The sequence below is a fragment of the Grammomys surdaster genome, unplaced genomic scaffold (genome assembly GCF_004785775.1).
Source record: "Grammomys surdaster isolate TR1022 unplaced genomic scaffold, NIH_TR_1.0 271, whole genome shotgun sequence".
In the NCBI taxonomy this organism is placed as follows: domain Eukaryota; kingdom Metazoa; phylum Chordata; class Mammalia; order Rodentia; family Muridae; genus Grammomys; species Grammomys surdaster.
This window is the reverse complement of record NW_021604712.1, coordinates 5,209,862-5,224,653: the sequence shown is the minus strand read 5'-3', so window position 1 is coordinate 5,224,653 and position 14,792 is coordinate 5,209,862. Positions and strand designations below refer to the sequence as shown.

Genomic DNA, 14,792 nt, shown 5'->3' with positions numbered 1-14,792 from the left:
GTGTATATGTGTATATATATGATATATATTTCATAATTATTTTTGAAATCTTCTTACAAAAACTAAAATAATTATTTTTAAATACACAGGAGCCTGTTAGGGAGATGGCTCAGCAGAAGAAAGCACATGCTGCACAAGAGTGATGAGCAGAGTTTGGATTCTCAGATCCCAAATAAAAGCCAGGCCTGCCTGATAGGACCCCTGGTAATCCCTGAGCCAGAGGCAGGGTATCTCTGAGGTGAGCTGATGAACTAAAGAAGCTGAATTGGCAAGATTTGAATTCATGGAGAGATACTGCTGAGAACTTTTGCCTAAGTGGAGAGCAACTTAGGGAGATAGTTACACTCAATTTCTTGTGTCCATACACAAGTGCATCCACACATATGCAAAAGCATACATACACGTATGCACACCATACGCATATACACACACAAGACACAGACAAGACACAGACAAGACACACACAACACACACAACAAACAACAAACACACAACACACACACACAAGAAAAATAATAATAAACAACAGAATAAAGTCATTGTTGATATTTTGCACTATAAAGCCAACTTATTTTTAATCTTCGAAGATTTTGTATGATACATTGTTATCATATCCTTTCCTGTCTTCCAATCTCTCCTAGGTCCTCCACCCATTCTGACCCACCCAACTTCATGTTTGTCTAGGAGAACAATGGTAATAGGTTTTCCTATGACTTATCTAGTCTTGGGTGCTTGACCTGAGTCAAGTATGGGTTGTCAGGTAAGGGTTCCATCTCAGTGGGCCTTAAATCCAATTTTAAGAAGTAGTTGGTTACCTACCTGACAACCGTGCCATTATCACACCGGTGTTCATTATTGTACTACTCTATTGTTGCCCCAGTGTAGGCAAGTCATTATTCTTGCTTTGAGAGTACATAACTAGGGATTGAGGGTTACTTTTTCCCTCTAATAATATATTCATCTTCCAGTGCTATGAATGCTAGCCAGCAGGGATGACGCTTCCATTTGGGCACCAGCTAGATTTCTCTATTTTCTTTGCCATATGCATGCGGTATTTTAGTAGCAGGGTTTTGCCATCAGGTTGTAGGCAGTAACCAATAGCATTAGCAATAAGTTTAAAGTTTTGGGAGATGTCTGTGAGACCCTTTTGGCCAGCAGAAATTCAACTTTTTGCTCTAAGCTCATCTATCCAGATTATTGATGAAATTTAAATCATACTATAACTTTTTATTTTACATGTGTGTGTGTATATATATATATGTATATATATATATATATATATATATATGATTACCTCTCCATATTTTTTAGTATTATATAAAAATCTTTTTAAAGCTATCTTCTTCTACATCAAGATTAAAATCTATTTTTCCTGCTTATAAATATATGGGTTTAACTGGCTCAAATTCAGACAGACATAACAGGTTAACTTTCAAATAGTATCATTCATTGTTCGGAACATTAATGTTTTTTATAAATATCAGATAGCCAGGCCTGGTGTTACAGGTAATTCCAGATACTCGAGAGGCTGAGACAGGAAGGCTGTAAGTTTACTTGTGAGTGTCTCAATAAAAATGTAGCTCAGATGCAAAACACGTGCCTTAAATGGTGGAGGCTCTAGGCTCAACATCTGGTACTGCAAAAAGAAAGGGAGAATTAAAATATCAAAAAAAAAAAAGATCGAAAAATGATCCTTTCTAATTTCCATTTATCTGGCATAGTTTTCAAGCAATTGAATGTAATAAAACAGAGACTTATCACACTGGTCAGAGTTTTCTTTCTATTAACAATATAATAGTTATTGCTTTAAGAGATTCAGTTTGATAACATAAAATTATCCTTCTGATTGATTTTTGACCTCTATTTTTAACCATGCTTTTTTTTCCTAATACAGAACACCCTGGTTTCTAGTTCTTCTGTGATTTGGGGAAGAGGAATGGTTTTACTACATCTGTTCATAGATTGCCTTGTTCAAGGTTGGTACAGTGCTGGCTTGTGCGCTCTCTTAGTCATTGTGGACTTGCCGTTTCTTGGTGAAGACAGACCTTTGCCCACTGACATCCCTCTGCGCTTTGGCAGTAGGCCTCTTCCAACATGCTGCCTGTTTCATTTGTGTTTTCTGAGAGAAGGTCAGTGATCCTGACCTCTTCTTCAGTCAACTTATTCATCTCAATTTTGGTGAGTGGTGTTTTCTCTGTTATGCACTACACTTTGAAAAGAGGAAGAAACTCATGCAGTAGAGTCACAAGAAAGCACCTAAGACCTTTAAGATTTTTAGCACAAATTTTCTCTCCTGACAAAGTTGTGTTCACAACCAGGCACTGAGTGTGGCATTTTTAATTTGTTCTAACTCTTTGAATAAGTATTCAGTTGAATAAGTATTTGGTAATTGTTTAAAAACTGATTAAATCATATGCAATCCATAAAGAAGTAACAATTTGCATTCTTATCTTTTGCATGGAAGATTAAGTTGGTATCCAAAAAAAAATTAAAAAATAACAAAGCAAAGAATGGCCACCTGGCAGGTGAGACCTTATGATTCCCATGGAATCAATGTCTCTATTCTAAATGGAAACAGCCTCCATTTGACTTCTCTCAGAGAGAAGTCCTCTCAGAGAGGAGTCTGCAATAGTAGTCCACAAACTCCACCCATCCCTGCCCTGACATTGGAGTACTATATAGTACCTCAACAGGGAAGCTTGGTTGAATGTTTTCTATTTTACCTTCTCCTACCCTGGAACTTTTGAAACCAAAAATGCATCTGTTATCAAGATGGTCAGTCCAGGTATTAGGAAACCTACTCAATTCCTGAGCCTATAGCATGCAGGGTTGTCTTTGAAAAAAAAGGAACTTTGTAAGTAGATTCATGAAGAAAGAGGAAGCATTGGTGACTCTGCAGTTTATAATCTCAGTAAAGAAGTCCATGTTACTCCTAAGGCTGTATTTCTCATCATGGTATTGCCAGTCTTCCATTTCCTTAGATCCATAATTCAGGACATCCATCTGAAGCAATGAGGCTTGCAAGTTCACAAACCGAGGTCCTAAGAGAGAGGGTAGGTACAAATGGAGCGATCTGTTCAGATGGGTCAGCATACAAAGAAGAACTCTCCAGAGCTAGAAGGATCTGAGTTCATTGATGTCAAACCTGAGCTCTTTTCTCTAAGGCAGGAAGTGGGAAGAAAGAACATGACCAAAAAAGTTTATACTTAGAAATATTTTACAATTTCCTTAAGAAAAATTACTTTAATACACTTTTAACTTCAGATCGCAAAATATTTACAATTTCAATATAGCAAAAATTACCTCTAAAATATAAGAAGTTAATCTAATGTCATATACAATCCTTTACCATATATGTGTGTGTGTGTGTGTGTGTGTGTGTGTGTGTGTGTGTGTGTGTACTATGGCAGAGAGGATAGAAGAGTTTATTAAAGTGGTAGCATAGTCCAGAAATGTCACTGCAGTATACAAGAAAACTAAATTCTCCTGGTCCCAGCTGTTCTAAATATTATGTTAATGGAGCATGTCTTTAATCCCAACACTTAGGAGGGTAGAGAGTTCAAGACCAGGAAAGGTCCATTCTCAAACTTAGGAAGAGAGGAAAAGGAACAAAGGAAGGGAAGAAGAGAAGGAAAAGGAGGGAGGGAGGGAGGGAAGAAGGAAGATTTCAAACATTTCACAGGAAATTATAATCCAAATAATATTATACAGAGTTTTTGTGTCTGTTGCATCAAACATCAAGCAAGGATCTAAAAGGAATAAATGAATGAAAAAACTATTTAGCTCAATAATATAATCTAATAATTAATATCGAATACAAGTTTGTTTAATAACCACAACAGAAGGGATACTGAATGGACATGCAGAAACATCACACTTGCTGTCAGCTGACACCTGTGTGACATTGACCAATCACTGAACCCCTCTTCATTTTCTTTGGGTTTTTTTTTTTTTCTTTATAAAAAATAGATGGAGTTAAATGTATTAAGTTCTTTTGCCACAAGATATCAGAAACTTTAATGATAATGTATCTCATAATTTTCACTTGAGTCAAAAATACTAGTCTGAAGATCTCATGCATGATTGGAACAGAAAACTCAAAGGAGAGAAAAAAAAAATGTTTTCATCTTGTTCTGTCACCAAAATAACCTCCATAGAAATTGCATTATTAATGATTTTCCTCTACAAGATAGCAACCGCTGGCTTAAATTCAGATGGATGACTGTAGCTAATGTAAAATTTTCAGCATCATTTCACTTAAATTCAAAATTTAAATTCAACAAACACTTACTGTGCCAGAAGCTATTTCATGTGCAGAATATAAAACAATGACCCTGTCCCCAAGAAGCTGACAGCATAGTTAAGTCGTTTTCTCACAGTAGGTTTTCAACACAGAATGGTTCCAGCGTAAAATAACAGGACAGACAAAGTATAAAGACAGGAAACGCTCAATTTAAAGAACAGCATTTCCAAGCTGTCTCAGAACTGAGGCTCAGTTTCAGAATTTTCTTGCATGTTTTCCTTAATATTAATTTAGTATTAATTAATAATAAAATGTATCAATTTTACATGTATTGTAACAAATGATTTTAGAGAACTTGAGTTGTATGTGCTGTGTACGTATGTGTATATAACATACATGAAGTCTTAGTAAAAGCTTATATGAATTTTAGTTTAAGTTATGCTAAAATTAAATATACAATCATTCCTGACTCATATTTTCAAAATTAACAGAGAAATGTGATTGACATTAGAATAGTCACGTTATAGGGAATATAATTACTTAATTTTTAAAATTAATTCCATATAATTAACTAATACAGGAATAATTAAGAAATATGTAATTAAGTAAGTTATAGTCCCTGACACTTAGCCATTTAATCATAAAAGGAGAGCATATTTTATAAACAACTGAAACAAATATGAAATCTATTAATTAAATATGTGGTTGCAGCTAAGAATAAACATGAGGAATAAAAATTATCTATCTCTATAACCTGTGTAATCAGAAAGCGTGGTTTATGGTGAAATGCATAATTATTACATTACTATGGAACAGTAGGCGTGGGTCCCTCCCTCAGTTTGAACAGTGGTTCTGCCATTTATCAGCTGTGGTGGGCAGCTTAACCTCTCCGAGCTTTATCCAAGCTTGTTGTCAGATTTAAATAAGATAATGTGTGGCTAGCACTCACTCTAACCCTTGACGCCCAAAAGGCCTGTTCACAATCATTAGCTAGCCAGTTTGGGAAATGGATAACTCCATGTCAAATCAGAGTCTGTGTTATCCTTTACACAACTGACCCAGTTCATCCCTGACTAGAGTGGGAGCTGGAGGTGGGGACATTAGGACAGGAGAGTTCTTCTCTTAGCTGAAAGTCCTTTGGAAATCCCACTTGTAACTTGCTACCTCTTTCTGCTCTTATGGGTATGTCATTGCTGAAAGTTTCTGTCAGTCTTACTCACAACTTAACTTTAGCAAAGAAGTTCTGAGAACCATGGGCCCATGCTCCAAACAAGAGACTGTGTACATGACCCCTTGTTAGAGTATGTAGCCTGAAAAGGAAGAATAAGAAAGAGAGAGAGAGGGAGGGAGGGAGGGAGGGAGGGAGGGAGGGAGGGAGAGAGAGAGAGAGAGAGAGAGAGAGAGAGAGAGAGAGAGAGAGAAAGAAAGAAAGAAAGAAAGAAAGAAAGAAAGAAAGAAAGAAATTATGTTAGCAGAAGTAAAGTGGATAAAGAAAGTAAAGTGGAAAAAATAAAAAATCTGCTGGCAGAAACCTGTCTGCCAAACACGGGCATGTCAGACTTGGAAGGAATAGGCAAAGCACATGTGGCTCTCTGGGGTAGTCTGGGGTCCAAGTGGGCCACTCTACAGCAAGCATGAGCTAATCAGAAACACCCTCCATATAAAATCTTAGCTTTTCCCCTAAGGGGTTGTAAAGTGAGGATGTGTGTCCATTCTTAACCAGAAGCAGAACAAAGAAATAACCATTCCACTGAACAGCTCTTCAACTCCAGAACCTGCATGAGTGAGTGCTTTGAAATGTGGGAATGGACTCTGAGAACAACCTCAGAACACAGGGTTTCAACCTTCAAATACACAAGAATCTGTGTGCTAGATATACAAGCCCTCTTGTTAACATTTTGGTTCCCAGTTAACGTCTATACTGGTAGAAACTTTAAGAGGTAGAGCATCATGGGAACTCCTTGTGTACTTAGGGATATTTCCAGGTGGGTTGAGTATTGCTTTGTTTTCATTTTAACTTCCTTCCAGGGCATAAAGGGGAATGGCTTTGTCGTTATGTTTCCTGCAGTGATGCACCAAGCATAGACTGGAGTTTCCAATACTGTGAGCCAACTGCGAATTGATTATCTCAGCTCTCTGTTACAGTGATGGCAAGCTAACATGCCACAGAGCTTCTCGAAGCATAAATGATATCACTTACTGGAGAAATGTCAATATAAGCTCCGACTTTACAAACTTTAAAAACCGTGACACATTTTAGGATGAAAGAATATAAGACCAACGAAATGGCATCATTAGTAAGTTACATCACACCACGTGAGTATAAAGCAGGAGAATCGTCTGTCGATGTCTGTTAGACATGTAGACACATTTGCAGAAAATTAATTGCAGATAAGACATCTGCCATCCAGTGTTCCTCTCCCTGCCAGCCTACTTCCCCTTGACAGTGTCATGTTTTAATCACAGCAAGAAGAGATCCACACATATCCAACATTATAAAACTCTTCACAGTGTAGCTTCCTTCCAGAGCTAATTGGCAGTGTTCAGGTGATACAGAGACAGAGTCCAAGCACGGGAAATGGGTTCTATTGAAGCTTGTCACTGAAGCACTCATCAAGCAGGAATCTGGGAACATTCTGACTTTGGTGTTAGGAAGACTCCCTTGTTTGCATCTGTTATGGTTTCAGTGCTTAACTTTTCAACGCCAAGACTGTCAAATTCCCAGGAAATGTTTTATTCACTCTGCTTCCTTTGTCTACGAAATGAAGCTATCACTGAAATATTTCCAAGGAAATCCCAGTAGAGATCTTTAGAGACGGAGAGGTAATTGCTCAGACAGAATGAATTGGCTCAAAGTCTTTGTGCATGTAGAAAGACAGATAATATTCCAAGGAAACTGAAGACAACAGATCTGGGGATTGAGATGCAAAACTCCCTGAGCAATGTTAGATTAGTGGGGAAAAGGAAGCTGAAGCCACTTTAGTGAGCATAAATTAAGCCATATCTTCTCAAGAAAGGTTAAAAATGGATACATTTTGCAAATATTAGATTCCAAATGACACTAATTTTCTTGGAAGTGGAGAAAATCAAGCCATATTCATTTTCTTCGCACTGTCTAACTTATGTTTTTTTATATTTAATTATTTCTTTCTTAGGTAATCTGCCTATCATTCATTCTTTATTTCTGGAAATATACCATTTTCCATAGTCAGTATGTAATTATTGTCTGGGTATAGAATAATCTACATTTTTCTCTTGGATACATACTTGTTATAGAACATTTATGGAGAATATTTTGTTCTTATTGTCATATAATTATTCTTTGTACTTCTTGGAAATTAATTGGCCATACATAGGTAGATCTGTTTCTATAATCAATTGGTTCTAATGGTTTATTTGTCTAGCATGGTAAATGCCTAATTTTTTGTTTCAGTCTTTACTTTTTAAAATACACTTCATGCTTGGTGGTGGTGACGCACGCCTTTAATCCCAACATTCGTGAGGCAGAGGCAGGTGGATTTCTGACTTCCAGGCCAGCCTGGTCTACAGATTGAGTTCCAGGACAGCCAGGGCTACACAGAGAGAAGCCATGTCTAAAAAAACAAAAAAGTATAGTAAAAATGTAATACAACAAAAAACAAAATATATTTTATAATCAGCACACCAATTTCTTTGAAGTAAAATATCAGGGGCATACTTACTATGTAAGTCCAAAACAGTTCACAGCTCAACTCTCCTCTGGGGGACAAATTAAATATATACCTTTTTATTTCACTTCTGATTTTGAGTCCCTTAGTGGACACCAAGTCCTAGCACCAATACTAGTGAGTACTTATGTGCTGTTTGTAACCCTTGGAACAACTACTGTGGCCAGCTGGGTATGAGAAGGTGGCTTCCCCAGAGCCACAAGAACAGATTGCAGTAACTGTACTGAGAGACCTTTCCATAAAAACACAATTGGAGAGCAACTGTAGAAAACACCCAACACTGACCCTTGACTTCCACACTCACACATGTTCACACACAGGCACATCCATGAACATGCATATATATGTGGCAGGGGGACGTAGAGAGAAAGGAGAGGCAGGGAGGTGTTTTCAAGAGCAATAGGCGATAATAGATCTAGAAGTCAACACATAGCTACCCCTCTTGCACACAGCCCTAGAATTAATCAGACACATTTATGCATGCCTTGATCTGTTTGTATTGCTACTCTCTGTGCAGTTGGGTATAGACTCCAGGCCATGGCACCTGCAAAAGTAACTTAGGCAAAAGACAAAAATGACACATTCGTGGCACTTGGTCTGCTGGAAAATAGAAACTCTTGCACAGGGTATTGGTTTGCTTTGCTGGCTTTTATTGGTGGTGGGTGGTTTTTTTGTTTGTTTGTTTGTTTGTTTTACACTAGCCAACACGGTTAAGCAGAAAGCAAAAAAGAAAATGTTTCCATACTGGGAGTAGTTTTTAAAAGAAACTGAAAAGCAGTTGTTGGTAGGTGAGAAGTAGTTAACATTTTCTGCAAGTCTGGGTAACATTCTGATGCTATGAATCTGCAGACAGCCAAAGCCGGGCCAGTCTCCCCATGAACACCCGAGGACGAGGACGCAGCATGAACACTGGGGTTGGAATGTGATGTTGAAAGAGGATTCAAGTGATCCTGTCGGCAGAAGATCTGAATTCCTTGGAAATGCCTTCCAGCCTGGGCTGAGCCTCTGCTTGGAGCTGGATAGCTGACTTTCACAGCACGTGGCTGTGGCTCCATCCCGTGAGTCATAGGGCTGCTTCAGAAGCTGCTTGGCTGCTTCTCACATGGAAGCTTGGCTCCAGTCCTTTGAGGATTACCCTTGTTCCTCCTTTCCCCATCTCTGAATCAGTCAAAATGCTGACTGACTAATGCTTTTTCAAGCATTCCAAACAGAAAGATGGTGGAGATTGGTAGAGTATCAATCTGCTCATTTTCAGATAAGAAAACTTGTGTTCCTGGTGTTCTAGAAAAAAAATAAATAAATGAAAGACATTTCTTTGCCCTTTAGCAAGAATATTTCTTTTGTGATTGTTTTCATGATTTTTTTTTATTTCCTCTTACTTGCTGAGGGAGTAGCTGATGACCCCCTCTCAGGCTAAGTTCTATCTCCTAGCTAAATTCTACCTAAATTCTATCTCTCAACTCCCACATAGTTCCTCCAAGACTGTTTTTTTTTCTTCCGAAAACATCTGTTCTAATGCCCATGTCCTGTTTGAACCAACCATAAGCAAAATTTGAAGAGTGAAGAATAACTTGAAGTGTCGAGAGGTATAATAGACTCTATCTTACATTTGGTTTAAGAAATGTATCTGAAGTATTATGATCGGCCTGGTGTTATGGTTTTAATGACAAACTTATCTGTCTTTGATATTGTGACAAATAGCATCAGAAGGAATTAAATGATAGAGAACCCTGACTCCAGATTTACAACTGTGGTATGTTGCCTTGGATCAATAGAGTGTTACTGGCTGGCATCCTGCTTTCCCCATCTCACAGATGCAAGTATGTCCTTGAGCACCACCATAGCCATCCTCGATAGTCACAAGAGGACACTGTAGAACTGGAAATCAAGACAAGGATCTTGGGGTTTGTACCACAGCTCCATTATGGGAATGCAAATGGTTGCATCCTCTTTGCCTTTGCTAACCTTGTCAACAAGGATGTCACATGGAGCCCTTAAAGCCTGCCTGCTCTTCAGAAGTTTAGGGTCAAGTTCATTACAACTGACAAGATAATAAAGCTTTGTGGATACAATTTGTACTCGATATTCTTTTCCTTATTGTCATATCTCATTTGCTTTGCATTTATTTTATTTGCCAACGTAGTTTGAATTTTTATTGATCATGTTGAACGTTTTATAGTGCAATATATGACATATATTTTGTCGATGATTATGGGGTGTGTGTTTGTGTGTGTGCGTGTGTGTGTTTGTGTGGTATGTGTGCTGCAGAAAGGGAATGAAATCATTGGAATCATATCATCATCATGTTTTACTGTTTTTAAGGTTTTGAGAAAGGAGTGTTCCAAAGTATACAGGCTAACCTTAAATTTGAGATCCTTCTACCTCAATCAACTGTGTCATGGATTAGATGCATGCACCACTACATCCAACTTAGTCCTATTTTAGTTTGTTCAATTTTTGGTTGGTTTGTTGGTTGGTTAGTTAGTTAGTTAGTTAGTTAGTTAGTTAGTTAGTTAGTTTGTGACAGAATCCTGCTATGCATCCCTACCTGGCATCAAACTCACTGTGATAGCCTTGAATTTGTGCTGATGTTCCAGCCTCTGCCTCCTGAGTGCTGCAATTACAGATGCAAGCCACCACACCTTGCTTTCCATGCTGCTTCAGATCTCTCTTCTGTCAGTTACTCCCTTGGGAGCCCATGATGAGCTATTTTGTCTGTAAGAGATTTGGTTTCTTCATCTGTGAGTTAGGAGTGAGGAAAGAATAACACCTGTGCTATGTCATTAGCTATAGTAGCTCATGAAGCAGGTCATCTTCAAAGCATTTAGGGAGGAGTACATCCTGCCAACAAGATGGACGGTATTTCATCCAACCAAGGAAGCTGGGTCCAACCACATGATTCTCCCTACTACTTCCCAGTGCAAATATGAGCACTCTAATCATTAACCCTGGATAGTATTGGTACAGAGAGGGAATCTCTTCCCTCTTGAATCCTCAAATGGGTACCTGTGATTGACAAACTGGAACAGTATAGTGACTGGCTGCCTACCCTCATGCTTACTAGCAGCTCAGCCTCAGATCAAATGGGAAACATACAAGATACAAATAGGAATATTCTGGAGTAACCCTTGTGTCTATGAGCTCTCCAGGTAATGGAGGGGGGGAGCTTGGTAAGAGCTTTGCTACTGAGCCATGTGCCCAGTCATCACTTGGTGACTGCTAGAGACTATAATCTTAGAAGGTATCTTCCACTGTCATTATCTCGACATACGAATAACACTATGGACAGAACCAACTTCTTATATTTATCAATCCGTATAAACAGAATAGCTTCTAAATGGCTGCTTTCACATTTTGAATATCTTGTACTCTCAAAATATCAAAATATAAAGATGAGCTGGCAAGATGGCTCTGTGGTAAAGGCACTTGCCCCCAAACTTGATGTGTTGGATCCCTAGGGCATAGGCTCCAAATGTCCTCTGACTTACACATGTGCATCACCATGATATGTACACACATACACACAAACACACACACACCCCACAGGAGAAAGAATTTGAGTAAATTCGATAAGCAAGTAAGAAATTGATCATCTGCTATATAAATATTACCTGACGTAATAAATACCATTTATTTGAAAAGGAAAATAATTTAGACATGTGAGTGAGTTCTGTACTATTTTCTGTACCGAGGTTCTACTGTTCCCAGGGCTCATCTTTATCTTCCCATGTTAGAATGTTACTTAAAGACAGGATATTGTGGTTTGCTGAGTTTCAAAGGGGACAATCAAACAGCAAGCAATTCTGCTCTCCCAGTGACCACTCTCATCTCAGGATAACATGGCTACGGTGCCTCAATTTCTAACAAATAGCAGAAATTATAGTTGTCAATGGCATGTTTGTGTCTGCAAAGGAAGGCATTTCTTGGATGATTGTGATGCAGATATTTAAAAAGTTTCCCGGGTGGTTCCATTTGTGTAATCACTGTTGGAAAACAATGATTTGAGTGGCTTTAGGACAATCTAAGCGCCCTTTCCCTGCCACCCCTGACAAACAGTAGCATGGTCTTGCTCAGTGCCTTCACTGGAATGAATTATAAAGACATCCTCTTTGCCTGGTTTCATGGTGCAGACTTTTAATCCCAACAATCGGGGAGAGGCTACCAGACCCCTGTGAGCTCAAGGTCAGCCTGGTCTACAAAGCAAGTTGCAGACCAATCAAGACAACATAGTGAGACCCTGTCTAAAAACGAATGAGAAGAAAATCCCCCTGGAATTGAGTTGATCCCCATTCAACTCAATTGATACACTATGCTCTCCATATTCAGAAGATACTGTTAAGGGTAGTGTTGTTGGTTTGGTTTGTTGATTGATTTTCTTTCTTTCTTTCTTTCTTTCTTTCTTTCTTCCTTCCTTTTTTCCTTTCTTTCTTTCTTTTTTTTAAAAAAAACTGCATTCTATACCAAATATAGAGTCTGCAAGTTTGGGTTCCATCTTGGTAGAGAAGTAGATTTGATTCTTTAACTGTCAAAGATCAAGAATCAAAGTAGTTCTTTTAATAAAAGCTATGTAGGCTGGACAGATTGCCTAACAGTTAACAGCAGCCAATATTCTCCCAGCAAATCTAGGTTCAATTCAAAGGACCCACACAGCAGCTCTCAACCATACATAACTCCAGTTCCAAGGAATCTGAGGCACTCTTCAGAGCTCTGAGTGTACCAGGCACACATATAGTACATAGACATACATGCAGACAAAACATTCATCCACATAAAAGAATAAAATTAAGTTAAACTTTTAAAAAGCTCTGCTAGACAAGCACATTGGGTAGCTAAATATGAGCATAATCATTTAAAAGTCAAATCCCTCCCTCTGGATCACTCTGTTTCCAGGTTCAAAATTAATAAATAAATCTTTCCTTCATTTGCCTTAGACTTTTCCTCATCCCATTGGGTGTATTCCCAGAAGTGTGGTGTATTGAGACAGAAGCAATTTTAGACTGTGTGTATGTATGTATGTATGTTTGTATGTATATTGTTTGCTGAGCATGGTGGGGTGGTGCATGTCTTTTATCCCAGCACTTAGAAAGCTGAGGCAAGTGGATCTCTGTGAGTTCAAGGTCATCTTGGTCTAAGTCTCAAGTTTCAGGTCAGCCAGGGATACATAGTGAGAACCTTGAGGTTTTTGTTTGGGTTGTTGTTGTTGTTGGGGTTTTGGGGGGTGAGTTGTTTTGGATTGGTTAGAGTTTGGGTTTTTCTAGACAGAATTTCTCTGTGTAGTCCTAGTTATCCGGGAATTCACTCTGTAGACCAGGCCTCTAACTCTGAGATCTCCCTGCTGGTATTAAGGCATGCACTACCATTGCCTGACTGAAACCTTGTCTTAAAATGTATGTGTGTTAGTGTGTCCACGTGTGTGCACACAATGGCACATAATTGTCTGTTTATGGAGGAAAATAGATGCATATCATAATTAGAATTTTATCTTTGGCAGTTCTTCCTCTCCCTGCATTCTTGTCTCAATTTTCCCCTTCAAAATAATAATGAGGTTGTAAGTTAGAAAGCAACTGGGCCAGTGTGATGGTACTTGGAGAGATAAAGATATTGCAGGGTTGTGAGTTTGAGACCAGCCTGGTCTGAACTTCACAACAAGACCATATCTTAAGAACAACAAAAAAGACAGGAGTGAGAAGTGGTATCATCAGAGCCTCAAGGGGTCTAACTGAGGCACATACTCTTTTATGTGCATAGCTTTCTGGGAGGGAGCACATCAGGACAATTTTACATTCCCACATGTATTGGGGCAGTATGGCCTTTTCTCAAAGTGATGATATAATAATTCCAGAGTCTTCACAAGTCTGTGGAAAGATTTTATTACAAAATATGGTCCCTTCTGTGACAAGGATTGTACTCGGAAATCATCTGGGTAAATGCAGCCTTTTCTCTATGTAAGAAGATTCAAACAAACATGGTGAACATTAAGTGGTAGATACAGGCTGGGTCTAATCCCGCCAAACATTTAGCCATCTTACATAATACTCAAAAGAAAATGAAATGTAGAGTTCAATTTCTGTTTTTATTTTTAAATGGCTGACACAAATTGTTTCCTTTTTAATTGAAAGTTACACGGCTTGGTTATACAACCCCAGGAACAAAAACAAAATCAGTTTGCAATCACATGATTTATCTGAGTTTTGCCGCCCAGCCAACACTAAATTACTTCACCTTGTAATAAAAATAATTCCTAATGTTGAGAAAATACAGACAAGTGGAGGAAAGCTTGATTAAGATCATCAGTATTAGAACTAAATCCTTTTTTCTCATTAAAGAAGACACTGTCAATTTAATTAATACACATTAATCCCTGGTTGACATTAAATTCATCTAAAACTCTACATTCATATAAATTATTAATAACAAAGCACAAAAGTGGGTAAATTGATTCATATATGGAAAAAGCACAGGCCTAGAAATTCACGTAATCTCATTCTTAAGTATTCTATAGATGCACTAATCATTGAAGGTCACTTCCTTAGTTTATTAAACACTTTTAATTTAGAAGAAACCAGAGAAGTAGAATTTCTAATAAGAAAATCAGGAAAAAAATTACTAGGATATTAAGTTAGTGTTGCTATTTCCTAATAAATTAACCGGGAGTCATTAAACTATTCAAGTTGAGCCCCAAAGTGCAGTGACAATAATAAAAATAGCTGGATTTTTATTTCAAGAAATGGCTCTACCATGTGACGTATGTAATTTTCTTTCTGCTTTTCTTGAAAAGAAAAATTTGCATAAAGCAAAACTTAGTTCATTCCCAACGTTTAAATATTTGATTTCTTAAACAA

General features: G+C 38.0%; 1 long non-coding RNA gene across 1 annotated transcript in view; it reads right to left on the bottom strand.

The window, feature by feature from the left end:
- Nucleotides 1-10,504: 10,504 nt before the first annotated feature.
- LOC114628786 overlaps nucleotides 10,505-14,792 on the bottom strand; it is a 67,290-nt gene continuing 63,002 nt past the window's right edge. Inside the window, exon 3 of the long non-coding RNA XR_003712535.1 lies at nucleotides 10,505-10,665. This is a non-coding gene — a long non-coding RNA (uncharacterized LOC114628786). The remainder of the gene's footprint in view (nucleotides 10,666-14,792) is intronic.